The following is a 14947-nucleotide window of genomic DNA, read 5'->3' as shown; positions in this document are numbered from 1 at the left end:
GAATTTCAATTAAGCAGAAATGAAAAATAAAAGCTTCAACGCTATAAATGCCAAAGTCTTCATTTTTTGGACACAATAGTAGTAACTGAAGCAGAGAGAGTATCTGTGATTTGAACAAGTTACAGTGCAGGCTGAACAAAGCATGTACTCACACCGTGTCAGTGTATCGACTCTGACCTGTTTCCTCCTTTATTCAGCCTCTACCCCCCCCCCCCCCCCCCCCCACCCCCCAAGCTCTTCAGAGCCAACTCTTCTGAGACCCTGCTATTCATTATTATGCAAATGACACACTATCTTGCTTTGTTGTAAATAAATTGCATAGTAATTAGCAGTGTGATTTATTTGCATAAGTTCCTGAGCGCACTGACCGGGAGGAAAATGAAAAAAAAAGCGGAGAGAGAGAGAGAGAGGGGAGAAGTCGGAAGCAGGGCTGGAAAAGATGGCGTTGTAAATTCCCTGCAAGACGTGTGTGTGTGTGTGTGTGTGTTAGAGACATAGATAGAGATGTACAGCTGTACAGAGGACTTATTTGAAGTGCTCTTTATTGTAGAGGCTGCTGTGGACAGATTAAGGTTCTGACCCAAAGAGCACTTTACATTATTATTAAACTGCCACTGTAAGTGCTTTCTGCATTGTGACTCCTGTGTTAGAAGCAAATGTTTTGTGCTGTAAGTCAACTTCTTATCTACTAAGACGCTGTCCTTCGATAAGTTTATTGCTTTACATTTTACTACTCTCTCTCCACTTTATATTACCAAGGTGAAAGCACAAGCAGCAAGCCAGTATCCAATAGTCAGATGCTTAGTTTTACACTAGGCAATCATGGCTGGATCTACCACATGGGCAACCTGGGCAAGTGCCCAGCGGCCCTTGAGCATGGTGATAGTGATAATCACTTTCAGAAATCTAGTCCCAAATAAAATATGGAGTTTCTAGATTTCTACCTGACAACAGCATTATCTAGTCAGAATCAGATAAAAGTTTTTTGGGAGACATGAGCTTCAGTGCCCAGGGGCCCCAGGTGGTACTAATGCAGCCTTGCAGGCAATAACACACTGGTGATACTTAAGACTTAGGTGCACAGTAGGTAACCTTACATGTGATACTGTACAGTCTTCATTTTTCAGTTGAAAATTTTTGGTTGAAAATCATGACAAGTTGCAGTTAGCACAGTAGTGCTTGCAGCTGCTTTAAACTCTATTACAGTCACCCCTTCATCTAATGAGGGGATGAAATTGTATGAAATGTTGCCCCTGGCCTCACAAAACCACTGAATGGGCCACATGTTCACATCAACACAGCCAAACTCTCCTTAAAACCATATCAGGTATCGTTCACACATTGCATATACTATTCCAATATGATGCCTCCACATTCAGATTAACCCTCCTGTTGTCTTCGGGTCAATTTTGACCAGGAAGGACAACAGGCACTAACTCAAAAAATGGGTATAGTTCCATTTAAATGAAGCCTATTGACCATCATTTCCAAAAATATGTATAAAACCTTTGGTAATAAGCTGGAATGAAGTTGGCTAAAAGGTCTAACACAGAATTGGGTGATAATTTATACCAGACTGGTTTTAACCAGACAAAAGGAGGACAGCAGTAGGGGTAATAACAGGTGACTATGGGGTCAGGGAGATATGTATAACCTTGTTTAAGTCTAGACCTCCGCCATCTCTGTCATATTTGAATTAGAAAGCTAAAGGCCCTAATAACAATACTGTCAAAAAACAAGAGGAGCTATTTGTAATGTCAGAGCGAGGCCTCTCCGTCCTTACTCGCTGTTGATTGTCTCTGTTAAACTGCCACACAAGAGAGGATAAGCTCTCTCTAATCACATCACTGTCTCCTTGAATTATAATTTGCGTGAGCGGTCGGTTAATCTGGAGGGAAATTGGATTCGACCAGTGCCATCTCTCATGGGAAATTTCCACCTTCCAAAAACTCCAGGCCTCCTGCTTTGATTAGAAGGCCAATGCCCCGTTTTTTCCCCGGTTAACAGATGCATTTTGAGCATATAAAGATAGCTGCCTGTGCATGTACTGCTCCCTACTCATTTTCACTTACAGTCCCTCAAGCGCCTAAAACAAATATGATGTTAAATATCTTGAAGAATTACAATTTTGTCTATATTCGCATCAGGTCTTGGACAACACATATTTATGGTGAAATGGACAGAACAGTGTTAACTCACACAGTCGTAGTGCGTTGCCTCCCTGTCACTTCATGCTGTACCACACTCTGCATTTTAAATCTTGCAGAAACGGCTATAACCGAGAGACTTCCTCTCCAGCGGGGATGTTTGAGCAGCTCCTCATTTTTATGGCTAGAACAGCCACTCAGCCATCCATATTTTGACATTTACTCTGTGCCGTTGGGTATCGATGGCCAGACCTCAGCGGGGCTGAATGGTAATGGCCGGCGATAACCTTTTGGATAGACAGCTGGTAAATATAAAGAACCAGCCACCAAAAAAAAAAGAAGAGGCCTGTAAATACTATTTGCTCCACCTTTACAGTTTCACACCTATAAATGGCTTTTCAGTTTGTTTGATATACACAGATGTGGTCGCTCCCACACTCTGCTCCTGCTTTAACCCACAGTTTGAATCTATAAATAGATTGTGTGTATGTTCTGAGCTAACACACACACCGCTTTTCAGTTGTCTTGTTACGTTTTCTGTCATGCTTTATGCTTTTGTTTTCTTCTCTCTGGCCCCTATTCACACTTGGTATTAACATGCGTCTTGGGTGACCACTTATCGGATCTCACTTTCCCGCTCCGTATGCAGATAAAGATGTACATCATTTACGTTTGCAAAGACCAGAAGCGGTGCAGAGGAGAGCAAAACTTGGGAGAGACTCTGTAGCCAGATATTTCCCAGTTAGGAGAAGCTGAGAGTGTCACTAAATGTTAAATGGACTGTACTTATATAGTGCTTTCCTAGTCATTCGACCACTCAAAGCACTTTTACACTACATCCACACCCATTCATACATACATTCATACACTGATGGCAGCGGCTACCACGCAGGGTGCCAACCTGCTCATCAGAGGGAAACTAATACTCACACACACACATTCATACACTGTTGGCACAACCATTGGGAGCAATTTGGGGTTAAGTATCTTGTGCCCAAGGATACATCAGCATGCAGACTGTGGACTATATCTCTTGAGCCACAGCTGCCCCCACTAAAATAAGAATAGCTGGTCCACCTTAGGTGAGCTAGGTCAGGCTAAGCTAACCCATTGTCCCTAACTTAGGGGCACTTGAAGATAGCAACATTTAAAAAAGCATTGTATAACATTGCCATGCCGTATTATAGTTGTTGTTATTTTAGCAAACCTTGCCATGTTTGACTTCTGATATCGATGTTTTGTTCACTGAATACGCCCCTTCAAGTGTGTAGAAGAACCTACAATGGACATGAGACACATGAAAAATGAAGTCATTTGTGGGCAACTTTAGAAACATGATGGTGCAACATGGCGGTCTCTGTGGAAGAGGACTCCATCCTTATGTAGATATAAAAGCTCATTCTAATGAAAACCCCAGATGTTGAATCACGTTAGTTCAAAATAAATGTGCAAATCAGAACATGTTCCATGTCTAGATGTATTGCTTAAATTGATGACATCAGACCAGACAGTTTTCTGCAAAGCTGCATTCTTAATCATTCAACTGTGTTTTTCATATCGGACAATGATCAAATAAAATCTAAACTGAAATGTTGAATATAATCAGATGGAGAAACCTAAGATATCAACAATTTACAGTGAATAAAACTGTTGTAAAGTGAATAAGATAAGACTAAAATGTCCAGACTTTTAGTCAACCAGAGAGAGAGAGAGAGAAAGATGACACTACAAGCTGTATTGAATGACTCTTAAGAGACTTTCAGTAGCTTTAAAACACAAACAAACACAAGCTGTAATCAAAGAGAGATGTCTTCCAAGAAGATACTCAGTTTGTCACATTTTGTGTTTTTACATCACAAATAAAGCATAGTAACAGATGTGAGTGGCTGTGTGTGTGTGTGTGTGTGTTTTAGTACACATGTTGCTGGGTGTGCTTGAAACATAAGAGGAGAAGCTCTATTATAGGGTTCTGTATGCAGTGTGTAGTGAAAACAGATCAAGGTAATAATAAAGGGCTATAAAAATATATATTTAAAAGTGACAACAATAATCTGCTGATATACAGTACTTTCTATGTACAATGAAAATCAATACATGTGTGTAGTTTATGAGAGATTATGAGTGTTTATGACTAACAGGAAGCCCTGGTCACCTTCCAACTACTAATAATCAGATGTTTAATCATGATTAACAAAAAGAGCATGTCATGTTTACCTTGCTCATTGGTCGCCCAGAATGTGTGTGTTTGTGTATTTGATTGGATCAATGTAAAACAATGGTGTATGTGTGTGTGTGTGTGTGTGTGTGTGTGTGTGTGGCAGGTCAGAAGGATATATTGCATTAGTAATTGTAGCAGACAGAGGAGGTTAGCTGCGGACCCTGATGGTCCAGTCAGCCGTGGAGTAAACACTCATTAACACATGTTCCCATTGATCAGACAGAAGGACAGGGCTCACACATGTTCGCACACACACACACACACACACACACACACACACAGAAATACATACGTTAAATACTATAATCAGCTACTTAAAGCGCATAAACTCACAAACTCTAATCATATTATTTGAATGGAATGAAGTAATTTATAATATTATTTAGAAAGAGCTGAAACAAAGTAAGAATTATGGGTTAATTGATTTGTAGTAAGTCAAAACTTAAAAGCCCCCACCCCTCTGCTTCCTTATTTTTTAGTGATTATGAATTTCTATTGTATTGTTTTATTGAATAACCGTGGTGTCAGTTTATAGTGGCTTTTCAACACAAACTAGTATCCTCTCTGCTGGAAATGAACACAGGTTTATTTAAAGGCATTTTCCAGTGATTACACACTTAGACATTAAAAAACTCCAGAGTTCTTGACTTTATCACCTAAAACATACTTTTTATTCATTCCTTCCTTTCACGTGTATAAACTGCAGCTGTCAAAGCACTTTTATAGACCTTTTCAGATTTACATCAGTACCTCTTCTCTCCTCATAAATGAACCCTCAGGATTGCTTCACTGCTCTCAAGTGTTTAAGTGCACTGACACAAACATGGCCGTAAAGTCAAACAGTCACACGGGGGAACCTCAACTCATGTTGTGAGATCCCAGGCTGATGTCAGAGGTGTTTACTGGCCAATGAAATATATCGATTCACAGAGAGAGGTGGGATTGGAGCTGTGTCAGCGCTACAACGGTATTCAGCCTCTCTTGAGTGGTGCCATGAATTTTTAGAAGGTGAATATTGATCTGAAATTACCTCTGTGGCAACTAACAAGATACTTGAGGGGAAGGGGCAAATGGGTGAGGCTCAGCTGCTGTTCAGAGACTTTCATTTTGACCTAATTATGGCATTAACATTATTTTCGAGAATCTTTTCATCTTTGATCGTTGATCAGGCACAGCAGCCTTTACAAAAAATGCTTTTAGGAAGAGGTACAGAGAGGGAGGGAGTGATGGAGGTTAAGGAGGAAAAGTCAGGTCTTTGGCAAGCTTTCAGCATCAAGAAGGTCTCAGATAAATGTGTGCCCTGTTCAACCTTGAGATCGGGCCAAGTTGAATCAGTGAGATGACTGGCTACCGGCTACCAGTCCCCAAGCCAAGTACTGCATGAATTAACCATGGACCTCAAGGGACAAGAGGGAGGACGGTGGAGGGAGCGGTAGAAAGAGGTCTTGTGAAGTAAGAATGGAGGACTGAAGTATGAGAGGCAAGAAAGACAAGGAGAGGGAAGGTGAGGCAGGAAGAAGCTGATGTCAGACTCTTTCTAAGTTGTCAAGGTGACGCTTTGTCCTAGCCTTAACTCTAGGTCACCATTTTCTAGGAGAGTCCAAGGTGAGTGGCAGTCAGCAAGGATGTGTGTGTGTGTGTGTTTGCATTCATCTGCTCGCACATGGACTGCTGAAAGGCCTTGAGGAAGTGCTGGCAGGGTGGCGTAAAGCCGATGAAGCGAGGGAGTGAGTGATGCCCCGGGTCCACGGCTGTCAGCCAGGCTAATGGAGGGCGCCACACTTGGCCGCCCCAATGACTGACAGGTGCCAACCGAGGACGTAGTCAAGCAGGCCCCAAGACGGCTGTGCCAGCTCGCTTACGGCGCTGAAGGATGATGACACAGAGATCGCTCACTCGGCTAATGCTGACACACATGGCACACGGGCACCCTCCTGAGGCCCGTCACTCAGTGAGGAGCGGAGGCTGTACGAGATGAGATCGTCTTTAAAGTACCCTGATTCATCAAGACAACGGGGTCAAGTATCCACTTTGAAATCGGAGTCTTCATTATCAGTGGCTTTTTCACGCTGGCAGACTGACCTATGATCTCTGCTGGCCCACATACAGGACCACAGTTCCCCCTCATACACAGGCAGGATCACTTACAGGACGTTTACCTACATCACAACCTCTCTCTAGTCGCATGATACAGCAGTGAAGGGAGAAGGCGGGCACCCCAACAAACAAAATGAATATCAAGTACATTTTCATCAAAGGTTTAAACACAGATTTACCCCCTTTAGGGATGTATCCTCAAACACTTAGCCAGTTTCTTACAATTTACTACCCATCACACTGAATTTAGCTTCATGTCAGCATGAAAAGGTGAAATAGAAACACATTTCTTGTAAAGTAAGTCAAAGCAGGGGTAGAGTTTCCCAGTGGCTGCCTCTGTAGTTTGAGAATACTTTATCATCAATGGGCATAATTTAAACATTCCTGATCATCAGTTTGTTAGTGAGGCTGATTTTCTTAATCCCTAAGATTGACCCATTTTGGAGATAAGAGCTTTTCACCTGATGACAGCAAAGTAGGCTGTAAAGGCCATAAAGAAGTTGTATTCAATTGCTTGGTGGAAGTGTTTAATGACCAAAGCTGTATGTTTGTATGTATATATGTAAAGCTGTATTAGTAGCCTATGGGTATCCTGTTTAATTGGATTCATGGACATAAATATAACAAATGTTTAATAAATGTCCCATATACTTAAACTGAAAGGAAAAGAGAGAAGCCACTTCTGACTGCTAAGCTACTGCTAACTGCTAAGCTAAGTAACTAGCAGGCCTGAAAGTGTGTAAACAACTGTGGGATTAGCGAGAAAGTCACTAAACGAAGGGGAAAGCTATGAGGGCTTGAGCAGAACTAGTGAACGTTCATTATAGCAGGTAATCAGCTGCTGTAATGAAGATTACAGCAAAATGAATTGGGCTGGGAACAGCAAAAATGTTAGCAGTAGCAGTAGCCTGCATATGAGGCATTTAGAAAATATCAGTACATTGTAGCACCTACTGATACTGAATTGACTTATGTTATTGTGTGTTACTGGACATGTAACTCAAATAAACCAAATTTAAAAAATTGAGCCCTTCATTTCAGATTGACGCAGATTTATGACATTTGGTACACATACATAACATGTCAAACTGCACAAAAAAGTCTCTTGGACACCTACCCTAACTCCAACAGGAAGTTGAAAGAGATTTTTGGTGCCATTTTCACAATTTCCACTCATCGTTCTTTAACAAACTCCTCCTAGAGATGTAATTTGACCCACTTCAAATTCATTCAGTATCATCTTCAGACAGTGGAGATCAAAAGATCAAATAATCTTTTTTCCTCCATCATACCTGGATGCCGTAGCGATACAGCAAATTTTGAGGTTTTGCCTTAAAACAGGAAGTGCTGGCCAAATGGCGCCACTGCACGCCTTAGAAAATTAAGAACATTGAGCCCCTCCCTCCAGATTGACGTCAATGAACAAAGTTGGTTAACATATGTATCTTGTAAATCATGTCTTTGTGTTTAAACACCATGTCATGAGCACGTAGTTCCTGTTGTATCTGTTGTTAAACAGCGTCTCTTCTGCACGTAACTCTTGCAGTTTTTGTGATTACACAAACCACAGACCATATTTCCACTCTTCTTCTCAGAAGTGCTTCGTTGTAATAACACAAACAGAAAATCATCTGAATTGCAATTAATTAATTTGTCTTTTAATACACATCAAGCCCTGATTATTATTCATTAGGGCCCGAGCGTGAACGGTGCAAAGGCCCTATTGAATTTGCAGGAATTCTTCTTTATTTAGGGCCCGAGCGCGAACAGCACGAAGGCCCTCTTGTATCCGGAATGTTTATTCTTACTTTTAGGGCCCTAGCGCGAACAGCACGAAGGCCCTCTTGTATCTGGAATGTTTAACAGGCCCAAGCACTAAACAGTGCGCAGGCCCTACTGAATCTGCAGGAAGTATCCTATATTATAAGGGTATGAGCACTACACAGTGCAAAGGCCCTATGGAATCTGGAGGAATTATTTTTCTTCTTCTTCCAAAACGAATGCATATTTGACAGCCTAAATTTGCCCCAAAACTCAAGAAAATTTGCGCACATGCCAAACCCCATGAACAATTTGATATTTTATTGTTGGCAAAGTACAGTGCCCCCTAGGCAAATTAAAAAAATTGAGCCCCTCACTGATTGATGTAGATAAACGAAATGTGGTACACATATGTAACATGTCAGGACACATAAAAAAGTCTCTTGGACCCATACCCTAACTCCAACACGAAACCGGACATTTTGATTAGAATAAAAAATTAACTCTGAATCATCTTAAAACATCAGAGATGAAAAGTTATCAAAATCTTTTACCTGGTTGCCGTGGTGATCCAGGGAATTTCGATGTTTCGCCATAAAACAGGAACTGCTGGCCAAACCACTGCACCCCCCACAAAATGATAAAAATTGAGCCCCTCGCTCCAGATTGACGTAGACCACCAACATTTGGTACACTTATACATCATGTAAAGATATAGAGCAAAAAAATCAGCCTTTAAACCTGAAACAATGATTTGATATTTATTGTGATAATTATTAATATGTGATATATATGATCTATTATGACAATGTCCAGACTCTTTAAGCACATACCCGACTACACCCAGAAAGATCTGTTACACTGCTGAGTGAGTAGTATCTGTAGTGTTGTGACAATAGCTCCGCATGTTCACAAAGCCCCATTGTAGTCTATATTTAGTCGGGCCGTGGCTTCTTCTCTGACAGCATGCCCGACGCGTGTTTGATTGTATTTGACGTCTCTCTATCTTACATAATGTCTTGTGGAGCTTGTAGAGCTTAATCAGACATTAAGTGGCACCTCAGCACTTGAGCTTTTTTCAGAAGCCCTCCTTGATTGCTCCAACAAGCCTGAGCCACTTCTGAGAAAAGGTTTCTTTTGACATTGTAAAAGCTGCTTTTTCTAGAAAGCAGAAGACTGGAATTGGAGAGGCTATTTCTGTTATGTCTCGTTTGAAAGTGAACATCTGGTACAGGATGGATAACACTATACAAGTAGAGGGTGTTGACTTGTTATATTTAAGTGCTCTTTTTCTTTTTCACTGGTTTTGACAGCAGAATCATCATGTAGGACTTGACTATGACTATGCTGATCTTCCAATTGATCCTGATTTTCCCTAACTTGCAAGATATGATAAGTGAGGAAGTAATGGATGAGCATTTTTAAACAATAAGAATGGAGTGAGGTGGATGAAGAAATGGGGGGGATGGCTCTCCCCCAGCTGTCACTTTATCTCCTTATCTGCCACCACGTATCAGGTTCCTGGTAAGAGACAGGCCGACTGACAGAATAGGACCAGCCCAGTCAAGCAGGCTGATGATCTCCTATCTTTTTAATTGCGTAACTGAGGCCCCTAAAAGGTCACGACCAGTCCTGATTCGACCAAATCTTGCAGGGTCAAGCTTTAGTACTCCCGCTAGAAACATCAACTGATGCTTCACAGCTTGAAGGAGCCTTTTTTTATCACTATGATGACCTTTCTTAACCCTAACCTTCTATTTATTGCTGCTTTTTTTCTGCAATGCTTGTCAGTTTTTTGAGTTGGTGTAAGTCTAGCATTACTGTAATTCTTCAGAGGGATCTCTTACAACCCTGAGCTTTCCCCTCAAACTTGTCTCTGGGCGATGTGTTGACAGAAAAGTCATGATGACACAACACAATGCCATTCACTGTAATCAGCCACACAGCTAGTGTGGCATGCATGAGTGAGACACTTAATGCAGAAGTAGTTTAAATCAGTGAGTAAGTGTTTATCTAACACCACAGGGAACTAGAGATGTAGGATAAATAAGATCCGACAGTGATGTCCCAGTGCTCATTGCATCTGGGACAGCTAGAATGACTCTGCGGTATCTTTAGTATCATTTTATCAGGGCTTCCAGGCTGAAAATAGCAACCCAAGTTAGTTCTAAAACTGTTCTGAAGACAAACATGTATTGCACAGCCTCTCCACAGGTGTGCTCCGGCTCTGACAACACAATAGGTTCATTACTTAAGTTTTTATTGAAAATGCGAAGGGGCGGAGAGATGTAGATAGATCCTGACGGAGAGAACATTGTATTGTTGCGGGCATAGAAGATGTAATATCATTTTAAAGCTGTCTTAAGCAGGCACACTTCAGAGAGAGAGAGAGAGAGAGCGAGACAGGAATGCACAAAGACAGAGTCGATGAGAGACGACTCAGTGGTGAGAGAGAGAGAGAGAGAGAGAAAGAGAGAGAGAGTAGATGCTAAATGGGAAAAGGAGTGAAACTGATGGCTGGGCCCAGGAGAGAGAATGAGATAGAGGGAAGGAGGCAGCAGAATAAAAATGGGACAAAAGGAGCAGGAGTGCAGGCACACTTCATCTTAGCGTTCCTATCAGCCTCTAATTGCGCAGATCAAATTGCTGCCTCTGCATATATCTGGGGACAGTGTGAGTGTGATAGCCTGTAGCACAATCATTGACATTGTAATAACTGTTTAATTGCTGTGGGACCTGAGCTTCATGAAGACGTCAAGCCGTTCACCTCCTAATGGCCTTCTTCTTTTGTCAGGGATCAAGCCCCTTCCCATAGCAGCGTGAGATAGACGCCCTCCCACCGGCATCATCGTCTTCTTCTCTCCAGTAGATTAATGATGACCCCCATCAAGCTTTAGAATACTGATGTCTTTTCTAAAGGCTTGCATGTGTTTTACAAGGGTCAGGGCCTTGGTTGTAATGTTAAAAGCAAATAGTAATAGCAGACGAATGTACTAAACGTCTCCTCTCGGTGACGAAACAATAGAAAATAAATGCTCCTGCGAGGGGAAATGGAGTGGTGCTAGATAATTCCTGGCTGGTTGAGTTCGGGTGCAGTAGAGTGGAGAAGCTATGGAAAAAAAAAAACAGTCTGCAGAGGTCCGGGTCAGGTCACCCAGCTCCGCCCTCTATATCATTAAGCTTCTGAAAGCAGCCAGCCATGGGCTTGTTAGCACTAACAAGATGCTATATCTCTTACTTTAGATGACAAAGAAGCAAAAGGGTGAGGAAGGGAAGAAAAAAAAAGACAGTGCTTATTCATAGTCCTCTCATCATGTTGCATCTATAATGGCGTTGAGCCGTCGGTACGTATCACTGCCTGCTGCTTTTCGTTGAACGTCAAACACCTGTTGTCTGTTCCTAACCCAGATGAACCATGTGGCAGTGGTATGTGTTAGGGTAATACAAATATACAGAATTATACAAGTTCTACAGTACATATGATGCCGTGTTTATTCGGTCAAAATAATTGACCAAATTGACCGATCCCCCTACAAAACAACGGCGAACAGAATAGCAAGATGACAAATGAATAGATTATCAGTGTTTTTTACTCAACACATAATATCTTCAATTAGTAGACAGTTCAGAGCCTTTGTACATGTTTCATATAGTCTTTCTTTCTGATGTTGTCACATACATGTACAGCTTGTTTTACTGTACAAGTGCAACACACTAATATGTAATGTCACTTGCTAAAAATGCAGCAGACAAAGAGGATCTTCTATGAAAACAAAGTTCATTTCAAAGACTTGCAGGACACTGGAGTCGACTGCTGAGTGTTCACTGAAGGCATCATGACAAACTGTTGGCTGCTTTCATAACTTTATATGCTATTAAAGCAGAGGTATTGGATCCCTGTGAATATTTCTGATTTATCATTGACAGTAAAGCCATAGTCATTTCCTCAGTCAGGGCCTGTAAATATGTTGTATTGGATTTTACCAACAGTGGCTATGCTGGCCAGCCGAGGCATGAGTTAGTGTGTGTGTGTGTGTGTGTGTGTGTGTGTGTGTGTGTGTGTGTGTGTGTGTGTGTGTGTGTGTGTGTGTGTGTGTGTGTGTGTGTGTGTGTGTGTGTGTGTGTGTGTGTGTGTGTGTGTGTGTGTGTGTGTGTGTGTGTGTGTGTGTGTGTGTACTCCCAGAACATTTCACTGTGTGCTGTGTTTGTACTGTGCTCTCCTCCGAGATGTGAATTAACTGGCACAACCAGAGCATCTATTATCCCTGCCGAAAATGCTGAGCAATATAACATGTACCTGCACACTGTGTTTGTGTTACACATTGTTCCAAGTTCTTTATGGCATCTTTGGCCGTGTATTGTGGACATTCTATACATAACAATCAATACTGGACATATACATTTATGTGCTGTAGTGTAGAAGATAGTTCATCTGTGAACTGTGCGGATCGCGCCCCAACCCTACCTGCCCTATAGAATGATAGAATGTCATGTGTGTGCACTTTTGCATTCATATGGTAAGATGTTTTTAGTTTAATGCAGCTGTTATATTTATATCTTTGTCCACAATAGGACTAGAATTGATATAACTGTTGCCAGGTGAAGAAGAATGTGTGTGTGTGTGTGTGTGTGTGTGTGTATTAAAGGGGGTGTGGAGGTCTGTCATAGTCTACTTTGGGGGACAAATTTCAGACTAAAGACCAGTTCATTGGGGGTGGCTTATTTGGGACAAAAACTATGTCCCCCAATTGGGAAAATGGTGAGTTTTGGATCAATAGTTAAGGGTTAGGTTAGACAAATAGTGTTTGTAGTGATTCATGGTAGGTCTCCAGGAAATTAATGTAAGTCTAGGGTTTGGGTTAGGGGCTTAGGGTTAGGGTTAGGGTTAGGGTTAGACAAGTAGTGGTTATAATTTTGGTAAGGTTGAGTAAATTGAGGAAATGTCAATGAATTGTCCCCAAAAGTGACGTAGGACAACGTGTGTATGTGTATGTTTTGGAAGGAGAAGGGACTGGCTGAGCACAGCAGAGAACTGAAAGAATACTTTCTTCTAACAGAGCCTTCTGTGTATCAGTGATCGACATGATGGTGAAATGAATGAGGAAGCTGAGAGGAATAGAGCAAGCCACAGTGAGTGAGTGTAGGTCAATTGTTACACAATAACTACAACACACAATCATTGCAGTTACAGAAAGTAAAAGAAAATAGACATGCTTAAAAACAGTTATCGGTTACCAGCATCATTGTCATATTTACCTAAATACAAAGCTGTTAGTTATCTCCAAGTAATATGGACAAAAACAGTGTATGTGTGTGTGTGTGTGTGTGTGTTTTAAAAATGTGCCCAGTTCCTTGGGCACTTAGCCTAGATTATCCATAAAGAAGGGCAGGCTGCTTTTTGTATATATACCCCAAGTAGATGGAACCACCTACCTGAGGACCTGAGAGAGGACCCCACACTGAACACTTAGGTTAAAAACATTACCTTTCATGACAACTAAGTTCTTCATGTTTGTATGTTTTTTGTATAATTTGACATTTGTATATTCTGCACTGATTCTTATATAACTGCATTAAAACCTGATGCCTTGATGCATATGTATCTTCTACACTGTTATGATTGTGTTGTAGTTTCAGTGACTTGACTTTTTTGGTGCTTTCTCACAGTTTTATTTCCAAGTAAAAATGTGCATTACATGAAATGTGACCAACTTGCAGATATAGATACAGGCATGGAGAATGAGTGTGCATGCTGATGCATGACTCACTGTTTTGGAATAGCTCAGTTTATTTGGACCCGGCTAATACTGGTGTTCAATAAAGAATTAATTATGCACAGTTAAAACTGTTCTTATCATAACAAAAAGCATTACACTTTACACTTCCTTTTTTCCCTTCCTGTTACAAATTATACTGACATTTTGGTGAGACGTGTTGTCAAGAAAAGCTGTCAGAGATGCAGATACATATTAAAGGACAGATTTGTAGAATTTGGTGATGTCTAGTGGAACAGATTTAGCAAGAATGGAATATAATATTTATACATATGTCTTAATTAGTGTATAATCCTAAGGTTTTTGGTTTTGTTACCTTAGAATGAGCCCTTAATGTGTACATACAGAGTGGGTCCCCTTCTACACAGAATGCCATGTTTCTACAGTAGTACAGAATGGACAAACCAAACACTGGCTCTACTTTAGAGTTCAGATCTTTATTGTACCTCAAGGAGAAATTGGTAAACACTGACTCTACAGAGAGCCTTTCACATTGTGTGCAAGTTCTGTGGCCACCATAGATTGTCTTACATGCACTAGAGGCCACTAAATCCTTCACACTACTCATTTTAAAATGACAGTTTAGGCAGTATGACAAAAATACATAGCGAGCCCCTTTTTGTAAAACATCCAGAATTCCTTTAAACACACACACAAACATATTATTTCACAATTTGCTGAGATATGCGAGGATTAAGTAACTATGGATCCCTTTAACCTTAATTCTGTGCAAAAGCCCAACTTTTAATGCAGTTAACTGGAACATTTGGGGTCCAAAATTTGCGGTAACAGTGTACGTGTGGTCTGACCTATCTAACAGACATAGGTGTGAATACTTTAAACAGGATAATGACTGATTATTAAATTATTTACCTTTAACCACAACCAGGAAACCCCTTGGAACATTATTTCTAACAAAAGAGTTTCTCAGCTTTAAATGTACAGTATGT

At 41.0% G+C, this 14947-nt stretch overlaps 1 protein-coding gene across 1 annotated transcript in view; it reads left to right on the top strand.

Annotated features, from left to right (window-relative positions):
• kcnh2b (potassium voltage-gated channel, subfamily H (eag-related), member 2b) overlaps window positions 1–14947 on the top strand; it is a 275121-nt gene that overhangs the window by 98307 nt on the left and 161867 nt on the right. The window lies entirely within an intron of this gene.

Source organism: Scomber scombrus, chromosome 20 (assembly GCF_963691925.1).
Source record: "Scomber scombrus chromosome 20, fScoSco1.1, whole genome shotgun sequence".
Lineage (NCBI taxonomy): Eukaryota > Metazoa > Chordata > Actinopteri > Scombriformes > Scombridae > Scomber > Scomber scombrus.
Note: the sequence above shows the minus strand (reverse complement) of the source record. Positions and strands in the feature narration are given on the sequence as shown.